At 48.1% G+C, this 14,593-nt stretch overlaps 1 pseudogene across 1 annotated transcript in view; it reads left to right on the forward strand.

Moving 5' to 3' along the window:
- The window catches only part of LOC309603586, a 60,975-nt pseudogene extending 46,856 nt beyond the window's left edge, over window positions 1–14,119 (forward strand). The window contains exons 2-8 of the transcript in view: window positions 1,682–1,813; window positions 1,961–2,028; window positions 2,209–2,279; window positions 2,743–2,817; window positions 6,674–6,680; window positions 11,887–11,974; window positions 12,616–14,119. The product of the transcript in view is annotated as an uncharacterized misc_RNA (transcript). The remainder of the gene's footprint in view (window positions 1–1,681; window positions 1,814–1,960; window positions 2,029–2,208; window positions 2,280–2,742; window positions 2,818–6,673; window positions 6,681–11,886; window positions 11,975–12,615) is intronic.
- Window positions 14,120–14,593: the final 474 nt, after the last annotated feature.

A 14,593-nucleotide genomic window follows, 5' to 3' on the forward strand; every position in this document is an offset into this window, starting at 1 on the left:
ACAGGGACAGCAGGGCCATCAGCCTGCAGCTCTGCAGCAGTTACAAGCACCACTGAAAGACTTTTGATGGCGGATGCTGTTCTGTGGGTTACATTTGGGGTTCTTGGAATCATTTTGTTGAGCTACAATTATTTCTTTGCGGTCAGGTGACGGGATTGGCGCTGATCTTCTCTTTCTCGAGCGTGTCCTGACATCCTTTGTCACCCAAAGCTTTCCCCTCTGTTCCCGAGAGAAGCGATGGCCACAATGGGGAACGACTCTGGTGAGTAACGCCTTCACCAGCAGGCTTGGACTTTGTGAATCCCCAAAGGCAACGGACGTGGCTGGTGCTCCATCCCTGAATGCTGATGTGCTGACAACCTAGAGGGAATTTGGGGCGTTTCCTGACAGCAGCCAGACTCACCCAGGTGCTTTCGATTAGACGCAGGAAAAACGCGTGTTGTCAGTCCTCTGCCACTATGTACAAGACTTGGAAAGATGACATTGCTCCTAGAAAGATCTGACATCAGTAAAGTTACCTTCTGGGCTAGGGACTTGCTTCATTTCATCAAGTTACAATCAGGAAAAGGGAAGACTTGACCTGATAAGCCCGTTCAAGAGTCGAGAGGGAAAGGAAGGCAGCCCGAGGCACGGAAACCAGAGTGTGGGTTTGTTGGACTTTCAGCAAAGTAAGCAGGGGAGCAGACTCTTTTCCAAAACCGTTTCTTAACCAGGAAATGCCAATGGCAGTGTTAGGCTTCCCCCGATGTTTCTCTGTTGGAGGTTAGAGCCGGTTTACCTGGGTGCTCCTCTACAGGAGTCAACTCTCAAAATAGGCTCACTTACAACAGCATCGTCTCATCTCTTTTCATACATTATCTCCCTGCAGTCCTTGCCAAGGGAATGGCTCTGCCACAACGCATCCTCTTTCCCCTGGAGAAGATTTGCATGGACTGGCAGCAAAGACAGAGAGCTGGAGCAGGACTCCACAACCTGGGCAATACCTGCTACCTCAACTCCGTCCTGCAGTGCCTGACGTACACACCCCCTCTGGCCAACTACCTGCTCTCGCGTGAGCACAGCCGGTCATGTGAGTACTTTCAGGAACATCTCCCTGTACATCTGTTGGGCACTTCCCAAGGATTCCCAGCATCTGGAATCTGATTGAGGAGAAAAGCAGCCCTTCTTTGTCAGCCCCCTGAGTGGCGTTCTTTGAATGCTCAAGCCTAGAAGGCTCTTGTCCTATCTAGGTGTGTTCATCTTCAGAAAGGCACCACTTTCAGGCCCCGGGTCTCGGTCCCTGTTCCTGCCAGTTCAACTCTCTCTGCTTATTGCACAGAAAACTGCTGTCACTTAAGCATCCCCCTGAAGAAAGCTTTCTATGCACTAAAATGGCCCGGGCTTGTTGGGACATTGGCACCTTGGGAGAAGGGGACTGGAGACTGTTATCTTCTAATTTCAAGATCTCCATTAAGTTTCCCATTGCTATGGGTATTTTGCTAAACTGAGAAGCTTCCCTCCCTCCCTCCCTCCCTCCCTCTTCAGGTCGCCAGCAAGGCTTCTGCATGATGTGCATAATGGAAGCGCACGTTAACGGGGTCCTGCATTCTTCAGCAAGGGCCATCCAGCCTAGGGCTGTCCTCAGTGTCCTCACACGTAAGGCATTTCAGCTGCTTTTACATGCTTTCTCCCCCTCTTGTAGAAGACAACTACTAACTACCTCTTTCTTAGGAATAGGAGAACATTTGCAGCTTGGCAGGCAGGAAGACGCCCACGAGTTCTTACGCTACACTGTCGATGCCATGCAGAGAGCTTGCCCGAGGGGAAGCAGCGAGTAAGCACAAGCAAATTACCTTTTCCATGCTCCTGAGCCCTTTGGACTCCTTGGTGTACTCCCATCAAGGAAACCCGATGCCCAGGGTTTTCAGACAAAGCAAAACTCTTGGAGGAGATAACTCTCTGCCTTACCATTTCTTTCCAGCTTGGATATCTCTTCTCAAGCAACTACCATCGTCCATCAAATATTTGGGGGCTTTCTAAGATCGAGAGGTACTTTTTAGAAATATTACTGCCCTTAGATTGGTCTGCAGCTCTTTCTCTCGTCGTGGTAAACAGCTTCTAGTACGCAGCAGTTCTGTCCAGTGTCTCCAAAGCAGTACGTGTTGGGCACTGAAATGGGCACAGTGAGCCTCCTTCCCAACCTGAGAAGCATTTCTCATTGCCTTCCAGTAACGTGCTTGAGCTGCAAAGCCGTTTCCGACACCTACGAGGCATTCCTTGATATTGCTTTGGATATCCAGGTAAGATGTTTGGAAATTGTGGTGCAAAAGGTTTCAAGGCCCCTGCAGGGGGCCGAGGTTATCTCCAGTTAACTCCCTTGACTTAAAACTGTGGGCTGTTGCCACGCCAGAGCTTGGTGGTGGACAGGAAAGGAACTGGGCTTCTGGGCTCCTTCTCTGGAAGCCCTCTAAATGGTCTGCCTGCGCTGGGTGCTGGCTGTCAGCTGGGCAAAGAGTAAGGATGGTATCTGCAGCCAGGATGGCACTGTCACGCCACCCTGCTTTGGACTCCCTCAAGACGCGTCCGATTGCTGGACGGATGGGGTCGATTGCTTTTGCTACTCTTGACCACGCGTACCACAGGCAACTCTGGTACCGCCCAGGGGTAGCTGCTTATTGGGATAACGCTGGTCCCACACGGGCAGCTATTTCTTGGGATTCTGAGTTTCCAGGAGCTTAGTGCTCTCCTTTCTTTCTCATCCAGGCAGCCTCAACTCTCACTGCAGCTCTGGAAGACTTTGTCAAACCTGAGCAGCTGGATGGCGAAAATGGCTATAAATGTAGCAAGTAAGAATATTACTAATGACATCTTCCTAGCAGCTACTGGGTTAGGGTATTGCATGTCTGGGAGCACCAGTTATGTTTTGACTTAATTGAGAAACCCACTCATGAGACAGCTTGGGGTTTTTTCCTTTTTTTTTCTTCCCCGTACAACTAATCCACCTGAATCATCTGGAACTTGGAAAAGAATGCATTCATTTCTAAGATGGGTATTTTTTTCTCTTCTGCCTGAATATTTGGAAAGCTTTCATGAGAATTTTATTCCTGCCATTGTCTGCCCTGGAGGTGGTCAACCCTCCTAGCTCGGAAGTTGCCCACTGAACTACCCCTCGGGCCAGAAGGGAAAAGACAGGTCCCATGTGCAGTGGGGAGCCAAAGCAAGGAGGAGCTCTGGGCAGGGATTTGGCAACAGCAGCTTCCTCAAGAAACCAAACAACCCGTTTAACTGCCAAGGCTTTTTGGATGCTTGCGTCTCTGTGCAGGAGACCTCAGTCCTTGGAGCAGCAGCAGCCCCTGCCAGCTCTCTGAACAGTGTCATGCCTAGGTCTGCTCTTGTAAAGACTGCAGACTGCTGCTCTCCAAAGCGAGGCACCCCAGACCGAAGCTAGCTTCGGTGAGAGTGTGTGGGCTTAAGGGGTCTGAAATGCAAATCTGTGCGCACGATCGCTGGGCAAAACAAGCCTAACTCAGCCCTACACGGGTGGGGGGCAGAGTGGGGAGAAGATGGGTCGCAACAGTTGGGTCTGTGCTTGTTTCAAGGTGTGAACAGCTGGCCACTGCATCCAAGAGGCTCACAATACATCGCTCCTCCAATGTCCTGACAGTCTGCTTGAAGAGGTTTGATGCTTTCTCTGGCAGAAAGATTAGCAAGGTATGTACACAAGGGCACTGCAACTTTGTCTGCTTGGAAGGAGACCTTTCCTGAAGGAGAACCCTTTTTTGGAAGTTGTTCATGTCTGCACACGACGACTATCGAGTGCGGCCCTCTAAGAAAAATCCATGCAATAGCTATTCCTTGCTCTTTCCCTTGTGGGAAGAGGAAAGTGCCAGTGTGAAGAGAAGCACTTTACTGCGCTCGTCAAGAGCTGCTTTGGCCAACAACAGTTTTCTGCCACTGCAGTGATGAAATGGCAACACCTGGTTTTGATGAACTGCAAAGATCTGTTTCTATGCCTCTAGCCTGGGTTTGCTGGCAAGGTTTTCTCAGGCTGCTCCCTAAAGACTCTCAGGATAATTTGGGGGTCTTCTTGGTCTCTCTTTAGGTTGTGCAGTATCCGGAAACTCTGGACCTTGCCGCGTACATGTCTCAAGCCCCTGGAGAACCACTCCTCTATTCCTTGTATGCCGTCCTGGTACATGAAGGCTCCGGCTGCCAGGCAGGACACTATTACTGCTTCGTGAAGGTAGCAGACAACTCTGTGATTTGCACTGGTGTATGGTGTCCGTGTCCTTCAGTGGTGTTCTGCCTGTGGTTTTGCTTTAAAACCCCTGCAGTGCACCTAAAGATAGCGCTGCCTTTCTTTGCAGGCCAGCGATGGACACTGGTACAAGATGAATGATGCCTCTGTGGATCGTTGTGACATCAAGACGGTTCTCTGCCAGCGTGCATATTTACTCTTCTATGCCAGGTAATAACAAGTGTGCAACAGTGCTCAGAATACACTCCTTCTCCTGTCACTGACCTTGGCGGTGGTGTTCTCCTCCGGTGGGTTTTGCTTTCTGGCCTAGGAGAGAATGCCTGTTTGTCCCGTTGAGTTCTGTCTCTTCTGCAGTTCCCCACCTCCTGCCTTCTCCCTCCTTGTCTGGCACTAAACTGTTGCGCTTGTGTAACTTGCTAGCGGTCTGCTCCCTGAGACTGGCTAGCTGCAAAAAGAGGCCAAATGGAGGTCCAGGAGGGTTTAAGATGAGTTACTGCTCTGAGACGGACAGACATGGCTGGAAGACCACGATCTCATTTCCAGCTCCTAGCGCTGCTTCAGTCTTCTGCCTGTCGTATCAAGTGCTGCCAGAAAGCGACAGGATGAGACTGAAGCCATGAGGAGGCTGCAAGAACAACCCTAGACTAAGATCACTGTTGCTTCTCCAGGCACCATGATTTGACCCCTGGAGCAGGCACTGAATGCCAAGAGACAAAGAGCATTTCCACGACAAAGCTGGATCAAGTGCTGAAGAGGGCATTTTCTGGAGGCACCCTGGCACTGAGAAATCAAGAAGGCAGAGAAAATAGGCCCAGGATCCAAGGGAAGAGACAAACACGGGACTCTGCAGGACCTCTCCATCAGCGCCGTGGCAGGAAGAGAGCACGCTCTGACACCGAGGAGGAGGAGGAGAAGCTGAACAGAAGCCAACCAGACTGCCCGCCTCCGAAGCGGAGGCGCATTGCCCTCGCGGAAACGCAGAAGCGCCCTCACTGTCAGCTGCCGCATGGCAGTGGGGACCTGTGCAGCTCTTCCCAATGGCAGAGGAACAGCCCTGATAACGGCAGAAGCTCAGGAGGGGAAGGTGTGCACGGCTCGAGCGGCCACAGAGCAGACTCGCATCCTGGGTCAGTAGGTGAGCGGCAGCTGGGCACATCCTCACTTCAACAACGTCCGCTCCCACCAGTGCCAGTTCACCCGGAGTCTGCAGGCCCTTGCCAGGCAAATGGAAAACAACCATGCAGAAAGAGGAAACAGTCCTGTGAAGGGGGGGGGTGAAAGTGAACCTGAAAGAAAGCGGCGAAAGACAGCAGCGAGCATTCTGGTGATCCAGAGTTGACAAAGAAACGCAAGAAAGTGAAGAAGAAAAAGAAATCCAAAGAGAACTCTGGAGCAACATTTGCAGCATCACCAGCAAATGTTGCCTCATGCTTTGCCAGGTGTTTCAGGCGCGTGGCTTATGGAAAGAAGCGTTCAGGACTTATGACGGAGCCTGCCACCACAACCTGCAATTTACCATCAAAGGCCGCAGACAAACATTATCAAAAGAATGCTAACCATCAGACTTGACATTTACGACTGAAACAATAAAATTGCCATCATAACCAAAGCCAGTCCAAAGTGGTGCTTCTCATTTCTGTAGAGAGTTTGACCATGCAAGAAAGAACAGAAGGGTTTGGGGGTTTTTTGAAATTTTTTAACTAGGGACTTCTGTTATGAAAGCACCCTTGTGATCCAGAAGGGTGGAAGTTTTCTACAGCTGCTGAGCATATGAAATTAGCAGGTAGAGATCTCAGGGAAAAAAAATGCCTGGGAACAGAGCATCTCCAGTGCTGCTCCATTAGAGGCTCAGGTCGCCTGTGTGCGATTCACGTTGTCTTCTCCCAAGTGCAGCATCCGGTGCAAGAGAGACAAGGAAACCATTGCCACTGATGGTCCCCATCAGCAGGGCCATCTTGTTGAGAAGGTGGTTTCCTGGCAAACTTGGCCAGTGGACTTTGAGTAAAAAAGACCACACTTCACCTTGAAAACGCTTCTGCAGTGTCCCACAACAGCTGCAGTTCATACGCCTTCTGGCCCATTTCTGAGCCTGTCACAAGGCGTCCTAGATAGGAAATCAGTTTCTGAGGCAAAACCGAGGCAGAAACAGGTAGGCACTTCTCCTCACAGAAAGTATAAAACACTCAGCTCCCAAGCCTACCGCGAGACTCACTGCAAAAGGAGCGAAGGTGCTTCTCCATCGGCATCCTCTTTCATCTCCAGAAGCCAGCGTTTGGGACTACTGTGCCCTCTAGACATTGAATCCAGCGAGAGAGGCGTTGGGAATGGGGAAGTGAGCAGGAACAGGGTCGAGGTGAGCAGCCAAGCGCAGGGATCTTTCTTGGCAGCAGTCCTGCTCTGGTGACCTGTGTAAAAGTCACTTCTTTGCCGGCCTAGGAGAGAGGCAAGGAGACTTCAGCAGAGAATTACCAAGGGGATTGATTCTCTTTATTTAGCCATGCATGTTGCATCTGCATAAAACAGTTCTCCATGCCTGCCCTAGCATCTTCTCAGGCACGTAGCACATCAAAAACCATCCTCACAAATCACAGACAGACTCCTGCCCTATCAGCTACTCAGCCACCAGTAACATCACAGGCACCTGAAAAAGCAACGGGCCAGTTCCTGCCACGAATGACATCACTGACACCTAAGCAGGCCATGCGTCTTTTCCTATCTATCTGCTACTCCGTCGCAAGTGCTATCACCAGCATCCGCACAAGTCAATGAAAAACTCCTGCCCTATCAGCTCCTCAGCAGCAGGTGACACCACGAGCACCTGCAGCAGAAGCCATCTTCCTGCTCCTTCCCCATCAGCTGCTCAGCCACCAGGGTCTTGACAAGGACCTGCACAGCAGGAGCATCCTCACTTTCCACATGCCACCTTTTTCACCTCCATCTCTAGCTTGTCTCCTGTCTCTCTGGCCTCTTCTCTCTGCCAGGCACTTTGCTCCGTCACTCCAGGACCTCCCAATGCCTTTTCCTGTTATTCTGCTTCTGGGGCAGATGTTACCTCGAAAGCCACGTGACCTGCCCCTATTTCTCTTCTCCCTCTGCTTTGGGCTCTGGCTCTTCGATGCATTTTTTCACCTCATGATTTTTTCATGAGGTGAAATGCTTGTGTGCTTGTGAAATGCTTGTGTGCTTGTGCTTTCACCTCATGCATTTTTTCACCTCCCCACGAGTGTGGCAGCCTGCTCCCATGGGGAGTGGCAGCCAGCCCAGCCCCACACCTTATCTGGTGCCAGGGTCCATGGGGCAGGACCAAGCTGTGCTCAGCTGTGCTCAGCAGCTGCCAGCCACCATGGCGAGAGGAGGGCCAGTGACCAGGGCGAGCCCTGGGGCCGGGACGGCACCAAGCAGCTGCCACCGCTGGGGCCCCCAGGGCTGCTGTCTGCCTTTGCTCTGGTGCCAGCCTGTATGTGGCACGGCCGCCAGGCTGGTGCCACTGGCTGAGCTGCCATGGCTGGCACAGGGCACTGCCGATGCACCGCCACCATGGCACAGCCAGCACGGCACAGCCAGGAGCCAATCTAGCTCTTGAGGACTCTGGGGGGGTCTTCAGCCCACATCACACAAGGCCATCCCCATCCAGGAGATGCCATGCCACTGCCCCATGTCCCCATCTTCCCAGCAAGGATGGCTACAGGGCGATCCTGCAACCTGCCACCCCCTCCCCAATTCCCTCCCCCAGGGCTGGCACCAGCACTCACCTGGCTGTCAGCACCCTCCCGGCGGCCCGGCACCGGCTCCGGCGCCGGCTCCGGCGCCGGCCCGAGGAGCGTGGCAGTGCCGACCGGGTGCAGGATGGGCAGGCTGGCCGACCTGGCGTCCCACGCTCAGTGAAACCGACCATCAGTCAGTTGGTGGTGAGCAATTGTTTTCATTTGCATCGCTTGTTTTTCTTGCGTTTTATATTCCTCTCTCTGTTGGTTTTTTTTTTTCCTTTTCCTTACAATTTTTTTAAAAACATGTCTTTTCAATTATTAAACTGGTTTTTTCTCAAGCCACGTGTGTGTTTCTCACTTTTACCTTTCTGATTCTCAACCCCATCCCACCGGCTTTTGTCATTACCATCATCTTAATGACACACTAGATCCTGCCAAACCTACAGCCTGCAAAACCTGAAGACCAACCTATGCAAGACACGTTCCAGAAATTACCATCAGCACAGAGAAGCACATGTATCTATCTTGTTCTGTCCTTGCCAAAAGTGCTGGGTGACCTGTCATCAGCCTCGGTGACTGACGGCAGGCAAGACTCTCTCATCTGCCTTAGCTCAGATGCAGCTCCTAGGAAAACAGCTGCTTCAGAAAGTCATGCCTTGCTATTTTGGGAAGGTGTTTCAAGGAAATGTTCTTAATACTCTAGCATGGTAAGACTAAGCATGGTAATCTCACTCCAAGTTGGAGCTCTGCCACAGGTTACCTTTTTTATTTTTTCCCTCTCTTTACACCAAAGGGTGGCACTTCTTTCTGAATGCAAGATGCACCGCCAGTTCCTGCCAGCTGGATGCCAATGGCTGCCCAGAAGAGCTGGCTAGGAATGGGAGAACTGGGGCAGCAGCTGTCCCTGGGACTCAGCTTGAACCACAACTGGCAGCAGAGACTCTGGACCATCTCTGCAGCTCGCCAGCGCCTGCAAGGCGTGAAACTGAGTGGTGCCGCCGTGAGGCTCTGACCGATCCCTTCCTGCTGCGTAGGCTACGGCTTGTCCATAGGAGCCTCTTTTCCTATCCATCGATGTGGATTTTCACAAAGGCACCTGTATGCTTTCCAGTCTGGTATCTTAGTATTTATTCCTAGAAAGTTAAACTGTGTTTCTTACCGTATATATAAATGATTTCAGTTAAAAGAATCCTGTTGAAAAAAGGGGGGCAGAAATACTATTGCGTGCTACACTTTAATCTTTCCTTTCTCCCAGAGGATTTTAGCTCTGTGTCATGTAGCTCACCTCACAGCAGTGTGCTGGAAATAACATGCATTCTCTCTTAGTGCTGTATCATCAATGTCAACATTGTTTCCTCATATATTCTGCAGTCTGCGGAGTTCACATTCCTGTCAGCCCACCAAAAAAAATGACATGGCGATAGTTACTTAGATTTCTCATCGGAAAACGCACTTTCATACAGACTTAATCGACATTTTTATTCTATACCGTTCTGCGTAATACAATGTCACCAAACTGTTGGGATATTGACACCTTAGGAGAGGAGAATGTAGCATGGCGAGTGGACATGACACCTATAACTTCAAGATCATTAATTTTTTAGGTTTTTCTGTAGCAATGTCTACTTGACTAGACTGGGATGCTTTCTTCTTTCACTCTTCAGGTCCCAAAGAAGGCTTCTGTATGATGCGCATGATGGAAACTCCCATTAATTTTATTTTTTTCTATTTCTTAAGTTTTCAAAGAATTATTTGGTGCATAGAAGTTATCTTGATACTTTGAAGAAGAGCAATTTTAGAAATATGAGGTTTCTTTCATTTTATTTGAGATAAATATAACCTTCCTATTTATTAGGAATAGGAAAACATTTCAATTTTGGCAGCCAGGAGGATGCCCGTGAATTCTTAGGCTTCACTGGTGATGCTTCGCAGAAAGCTTGCTTGAATGGAAGCACCAAGTAAGCATGAACAAATTAACTTTTAAATGTTCTCTAGTCCCTCTTACTCCTTTATTTACTATCGTAAATTAAAAACTATGCCTTTGGTTTTCATAAAAAGAAAAACTCTTTGAAGAGTTAACTCTGTGCCTTCCATCTTCTGAGGGCTGATGATCATTTATGTCCAGATTAGAGAGACCTTCTCAAGCCCCAGCACTCATTCATCAACTATTTGGGGGATGTCTAAGATCTCGAGGCACTTTTTTAAAATCTTACTCTCCTTTGAACTGGCCTGTGTCTTTTGTCTGTCTGTAGTAAAGGAATTTGTAGTTTGATTGAAGTAAGAGGTATTAAGAATTGAAATTTGCACGGTTAGTCTCCTTCACATATTGTTAAGCATTTGTATTTTGATGCCAGTAAAGTGCTTGAACTGCAAAGCCGTTTCTGATACACATGAGCCATTCCTGGATATTACTTTGGATCTAAAGGGAAGATGTTTTGTGAATATGGGTCGCGATGCGTAAAGACTTGTACAGCTTTCTAAAATAAACTCATTTTATTTCAACCCATATACTGTTAAAAGAAAAGAACTCGGTGGTGGATGGGAGCGGATTGGACCTTGTTCTTCTGCGGAAGCCATGTAAATGGTCTCCATGTTTTCCATTCAAAGCTTGGAAAAGAATACATTTGTTGCAAAGAGAGTAATCTTGGTGTTTCTCTTTGAGTCTCTGGAAATATATTCTACGAATTGTGGCCGGTAGCTCACAGTAGACTTTTATTCCTAGTATTGTCTACACCGGGGCTCGACAGCCTTTGTCAGCGTGAAGTTGCACCCTGAAATTTTGATATGGCCAGAAGTTAAAAGGCATGTCCGAACATTGGTCTGTGCTTGGTTTTAAGGTGTAAAAAGGTGGCTCCTGCGTCCAAGAGGTATACGATGCATCGTTCTCCCAGCGTTCTCACAAGATCACTGAAAAGATTTGCAAATCTTAGAGGTGGAAAGATCAAGAAGGTATATTTACAGCTGTAATGCAACTTTATCCTCTTGGAATGGGAGATTTCCCAAAGATGAATACTCATTTAAAAGTGGTTAATGTTTGCAGGCAAGAACTAATAACTACAGTCTAAGAAAAGTCAATATAACAACTATGGCTTCTTGTTTCCCTTTCAATAACAATAAAGTTCCTGTGTGACCATAAGAATATACCTTACTCTTAAGGAGCTAATTCTGCAGAAAACAGTTCTCTGCAACTTAAACCATTAAATGTTGTTTATGAGAAAGGGTATTTTTAAATGAATCAAAAAATACATTCATATAATCCTAGTCTGTGGTTTTGGAAGTGTTTTTCTCAGGCTATGCCATGAAGTATTTCAGGATAATTTTGGAATCTTCTTGGTCTCTCTTGAGAATGTAAAATACCCTGAAGATCTGGATCACCAGCAGAGATAAAGAAGGCATTATCCCACTCTACTCGGCGCTTGTCAGGCCACACCTGGAATACTGTGCACAGTTCTGGTCCCCGTTATACAAAAAAGATGTGGACAGGCTGGAGGGGGTCCAGAGAAGGGCCACCAAGATGATCCAGGGTCTGGGCAGCCGCCATGTGAGGATGAGAGAGCTGAGAGAGCTGGGCTTGCTCAGCCTTGAGAAAAGGAGGCTTCGAGGTGATCTCATCCCCATGTACCACTACTTAAAGGGGAGCTACAAAGAAGATGGAGACTCCCTTTTTACAAGGAGTCACTTGGTGAGGACAAGGGGTAACGGGTACAAGTTACTCCCAGGGAGATTCCGACTGGACACGAGAGGTACATTTTTCACAAGGAGAACAGTCAATCATTGCAATAATCTCCCCAGGGAAGTGGTTGACTCCGCTACGCTGAACACGTTTAAGACTCAGCTGGACACGGTGCTGGGCCATCTCGTCTAGATTGTGCTTGAAAGGTTGGACCAGATGATCCTCGAGGTCCCTTCCATCCTGGGATTCTATGATTCTATGAAATGTAGGTCCTATAGCTTTGTCGCTGGTTCCTCCAGAGAGAATCCTAGAATCTGTCACATACAGCCAGCTGAAGAGCTTATCAGAGGGAATAAGGTAAAATGAGTACCCTCTGATACAAACAAGGTTTCATGCAGGCTTATCATTGTTTTACCTGTCTACTAATACCATTTAATAGAAAGATGTCAGTACAGAGAATTCCACACTGTCCATCTAGTGGTGCAAACACCAGCACTGAGCCTGTATTATTCTGATATTAAATACAGGCAGAGGCCTCCTGGAAAACTTTCATTTCTTCGTAGAATGGTTTTCCATTTTTTGCCACTGTCTGGAACACTTTTTCTACTCCTCTTTCCCTTTTTTCCATCCTAGGATGTGTGAATGTAAATTCCCACTACCTGCTCTCCCATTTGGGAGAGAGGGAAATCCATGTGTTTACTTTTTTCTAGTCGGGGGAGAGCCAATATAGCGGCTTCGGCTAGCGAGGTGATTCAGAGCAGCAAGTGGAGGGAGACAGATGCGTTGGGTGTGTTATTTTTAATGCGATGCTTGCAGACTCAAGAGAAAAAAACACCTTCTCTGGGAGCTGAGGAAGGTGTAAGAATAGGCTTCTAAAGGGAATGTCTTTCAGAGTTTTCCAGCAGCCACCAATTGTTTTACTTCAGGGGATTTTACTCCTAACATTCATCTTTTCGATGGACTTTTTCAAGTGACAAACCTGGTTTTCTTTTGTGCAGTGCCACCGGACCTCGGAAATCTTCTGAGAATGGTGCTCTTATGGCAACTGTAGTGATGGCAGCACTGTTTGCCTATAAAGAATCCAGGAAGGTTCCTTCCAACTTTCGTTGTGAGGCTGAGAACCTTTTTACTCAGTCAGATTCTGAAACCACTTCTGCCAAAGAAGAAGTTGCTGAAAGTACTACAACGAAAGCTGATAATGCGCATCCCAATATCAATGGTCAGCACAAGGTCAGGAAAAAATCCTTGGATGCTGAAGATGAATTCTTTGGGCAGTGTGAGTCTGAAGACCGTAGAGACAAAGACGAGCCAAGAGGATCAAAAGAACCTGAACTAATTTCAAAAGGAAATCCTTTGTACTTCAAAGGGTCTCTTGAGAGCAAAGAGGAATTCGGGCAAACTTCCTCGATAAAGTCTGACATGGAATGTACTTCTAAAAAACTTGCATCCCTAGCTATTACAGACAAATGCCAAGATACAAAGGACATTTCTAATAACTATGGAGAGGTACCACCTGTTAAGGACTCTTGTATGACAGAGCTGGATGAAGTTTTGGAGAGTCAATTTTCTAGAGAAAATGAGGGACTGGGTAATAAAAAACGTGAAGGAGACAAACAAAGGAAAAAAGATCAGGAAAAAAGATAGGACTCTCCAAAAACTGACAAAGAGCACCACCGAAAGAAGAGAGAAAACTCGGACACTGAAGGGAGGGAGAAGGAGAAGCAAACCAGAAGCAAACCAGAGGATCATTCCCACAAGAGGAGGTGCTCTCACAGTGTGGAAACAAATAAGCAAAATCGTCCTAAGCAGGAGTATTGCAATGAAAGCAAGCGTAGATCTCCCCATCATGAAAGAAACAGTCCAAACAATGTCAGAAGCTCAGGCAAATATTCTCGTTCTAGATCCCAAAGCAGAGAAAGAACAGCACAAGACGGGAATGGGCATTATATTGGGGAGAGAGAATGTGGAGCAGAGAAAGATACTATCGAGATGAAGCACAGAGATGGGAAAAAGGCAGATACTGCAATGCTTATTACTCCTCTCCTGGAACAAGGGATGGCAGAGAGAGAAAGTCCTCTCATTGTGAGAGAGGCTTTGACAAACCGAGTCAGGCTTACAACAACAGGTCACATAAGGATCATCACTGCAAAAGCAGATGGCCTCACAACGCACTCTCTGGAGAGGAAGACGTACATCACTTTAGCAGCCACCGAGCAAACTTCCATCATTGTTCAATACCTCAGCAGCCATGTGAAAAATATTCTCGTGAAAGGCATGCACTTCCACCTGTGTCAGCTCGTTGCAATTTTGAGGACACATCCCGGGAAAATGAAAAAGACAAACTAAGAAATGGCAAAAGAAAACATACTCACACAGAAGGAAGCGGAAGCAAAACAGAAAAGAAATGCCAAAAGACAGGTGACCAAAGAATGAAAGCATGCAGAGAAGGTCAAGGAGAAAAAGAAGTCCAAAGATCAACATCGAGAGAAGGACTACAAGTAAGCAAGGACTCCAGCCTGATCAGCAATTTTTTCCTAATTCTTTTCCGGGTGTTTCTCACATCGGCCTGTTCTTCATTGTTTCTAAGTTATTTATAAGGCATAATCTGGCTGGGATGTCTTTGCCCCCCAATAAACATTGTCAAACGATCGCGGCTCTGCTGCAGTCACGCCGTCCCCGCCGCTGCTTTACAGCCCTCTGCCGGAGGCCACGCCCCTCTTCACCCCCCCATCCCTCCCACCCTCCTGCTCTGCACCCTTTATTTGCATACGGGGGGACACACACAGACACAACCATTTGAGGGGAGGGACCAGGGTGGGTCTCAGGGAGAGACCGTGTCCCAGCCCCATTGGGGCACCCCAATTCCGGCCTTTACACAGTGTTCTTAGAGCCTTCAATCGTTCAGGTACCAGAAGACTTGACTCATCACTCCCACCCACACGACCAATTACTAATCACAGTCAAACTTTGCAAAGC

This window comes from Platalea leucorodia, assembly GCF_965183815.1.
Source record: "Platalea leucorodia genome assembly, contig: HAP1_HAP1_SCAFFOLD_136, whole genome shotgun sequence".
In the NCBI taxonomy this organism is placed as follows: Eukaryota; Metazoa; Chordata; class Aves; order Pelecaniformes; family Threskiornithidae; genus Platalea; species Platalea leucorodia.